This window comes from Myotis myotis, unplaced genomic scaffold, assembly GCF_014108235.1.
Source record: "Myotis myotis isolate mMyoMyo1 unplaced genomic scaffold, mMyoMyo1.p scaffold_m19_p_7, whole genome shotgun sequence".
Lineage (NCBI taxonomy): Eukaryota > Metazoa > Chordata > Mammalia > Chiroptera > Vespertilionidae > Myotis > Myotis myotis.
Genome location: NW_023416379.1, coordinates 50,841,228 through 50,844,001, shown reverse-complemented (window position 1 = coordinate 50,844,001; position 2,774 = coordinate 50,841,228). Strand labels below are relative to the sequence as shown.

Genomic DNA, 2,774 nt, shown 5'->3' with positions numbered 1-2,774 from the left:
TTAGAATCATGATATAGCTACGTTTCTCTTTACTGCACACCGTTTTACTAATTGGAATTTTTATCTTGATTTTGAATGCCTTGACACAACCTGCATGAGCATGAGCATGTCCTAAATTCATTTAAGCAACTCAAGGTGATTCTCAACATAGATACGGTTGTAATTACTGTTCGATGTTAGTTTGTTTCAGTGATTTTGAACAAAAAAGATGAAGCATAATATATGATAATAAATTTAAATTTATTACTAAGGTAGCAAGTGCAATATTTTTCTAAAATCAACTGGTGATTTATTACTTTAATATGAAAGCGACTGTCAATTCGGGAACTTGCACTTATATAGACATGATCTATAAAGCCTGTGGTTTCAAGAATCCCTGTTTCTATTTGCTGATATTGTTTCCATATACAGCTTTCATCATGCAATTACACCTATACATGATATTGGGCCTTATTATTATACTAGAGGCCCGGTGCACAAAAATTTGTGCACTCAGGTGGGTCCCTCAGCCCGGCCTGTGCCCTCTCGCAATCTGGGGCCCCTTGGTGGCCCCTTCTCCTGGCTGCTGGCACCAGTTTTCCTCCGGCGCCCAGAACCCAGGCCTTCGCTCTTCGCCGGGAGGGGCCCGCGCGGTGGGCAAGGGGCTTAGCTCTTTTAAAAATACTTCTGAATATTTGGTAAATAACCCTGTAGGAATCTACTTTCTGAAACATGCTGGTTGTTAAGAGCTGATTTGGGTAATCAACAAAATGTATGTTAAAATCCTAATCCCCAGAACCTCAGAATGTACCTGTATATGGAGATAAGATCTTTAAAGAGGGGATTACATTAAATTGAGGCATTTCCAGTGGGACCCTTAGCCCATCTCACTGACTCCTTATAATAAGAGGAATGTTGGGGTCCAGCCCCAGTAGGTCCAGAGGTTCCCAAAGGTGTGGACGGAGTTGGTGAAGAAGGAATGACACAGAGGCAGCGTTCAGGTGATCATCATAGCCAGGTTCTCTTTTTATTGTCCTGTTACATCTATATTTATACTATTTGATCCTATAAGCATGCCTCTATAAGCATTTTTTTTTTTTTTTTTTTTTTGCTGAGGAGAGCATGGGGCCTATTTATTGGGGGGTCAGTCAAAGGGGGAGCTGGCTAGGGTGGGGTAGGGCAACAGCTTGTCTGGCCCCCAAGAAACCCAACTTGAGTCCAGAGCCTCGACCACTTTGAAGCCAAAGTCTTCCTCCACCTTTACCTGCACGGGGGCCAGCTCCAGAGTCAGCGGGACTCCCGCCCGGCGCCCTTCCTGTGGCACTCGCTGCCTCTTCCAACCGCTGGGCCCCTCACCAGGGGTTGGGCTGCTGGCTTCTGCAAGTGCTGGTGTCCTCCTGGGCGGGGACAGCCCCTCTTTCTCTGGAGGCTCATTCTCAGCATTGCCTGGGGTGGGGGCGTCTGTATCCTGGCTGCCCTCGTCCTCCAGTAAGATGGTGAACTGGCTGGCCCAGTAGTCGTCGCCGTAGGAGTCCAGCACCCTCATGAGGAACCTCCGCTCCTGCTGGAGTCTCCGTGTTATCCTCTATGTCTGATGGACCCTGTTCAGGATCCGCTCTTTCACCTGCTTGATCTCCCTGCAGCGCCGACCCAGCACCTGGTACTTCCTGCGATTGGGTTCCCCTTGGGACCGCGGCATCTGGCCATGGGCTGCCTCCTCCTCTTTGTCTCACTCCTGGAGGCTGGTGCTGCCCAGACCCCCTGACACTTCAGTCTCAAGCTTGCTCTCCAGGATGTGACCACCAAACAGCGGAGGCAGCACCAGCTCTGAGCAGGGAGGTGCTGAGAACTCCTCAAAGCCCACGGCTGCCATGGACCCCTCTCTCTGCTCCAGCTCCATTTCTCCCTGGCTCCTGGCAGAACTTCAATCCTTGCAAGCCTCTTAAAGTGCAAAATGACTCACCCCATCTGATTTCATGGCCAGGCACACAGGCCCCAGCTGCTAAGCCTCCTGGGAGTTGTAGTTCTATATTTCCAGCTTGCTTTCCTCGCCCCACCCCCACCCGGAGTCCCTGCTGAAAGGCCCTGCTTGCTGGTCTAACTCACTGGCCAGGCATCTGAGTCACCTCCATCTTTATTCCTGTCCCAACACTGCGCAGTCTGACCACGGAGACTCTCTGCTTGGAAGGCCCCTCAGTCTCCTTCTGGGGCCTGGCTGCGCTTCCCCGGGACTGGATCACGTCACCAGGCAGGGATGCAGCCTGGCCTCTGGCCCCACCTCTGGGTGTTCTCTGATCACTGGTGATCTGAGAAGCCCGGCGGGGGAAGAAAGAGGTGGACATTCCCTCTTCCCTGCCCCACCTGGCTTCTCTGATTACTGGCCCAAGGCCGGCAAAGGCGGCTGGCTTCTCCAATCACAAAGGCAGACCAGTTCTCCGGCTCTTGGCTGCCACCTGGGTTCTGACACCAGCAGGCGGCTTCTTCCATCCTTCCCCTTTCGCTTCCCATCATTGTGCCTATGTATGCAAATTAACCGCCATCTTTGTTGGCGGTTAACAGCCATCTTAGTTGGCAGTTAATTTGCATATCACCCTGATTAGCCATGGGAAGGGTAGCGAAGTTACTGTTAATTACCATGTTTGTCTATTATTAGATAGGATGTTTACTTTTTAGTCATTTCTTGAATACATATCCAGCTTTCTCAAGTGGAACACAGTAACAACTCGTTACACAACAAAACAATGATAGCTAATACTTATTGCATCTTTACTTGGCACCAGACACTCTGCTAAGAG

The 2,774-nt window shown here is 50.1% G+C and overlaps 1 pseudogene; it reads right to left on the bottom strand.

The window, feature by feature from the left end:
* Positions 1–1,123: 1,123 nt before the first annotated feature.
* On the bottom strand, positions 1,124–1,879 carry LOC118659777 (annotated as a pseudogene).
* Between the last annotated feature and the right edge of the window lie 895 nt (positions 1,880–2,774).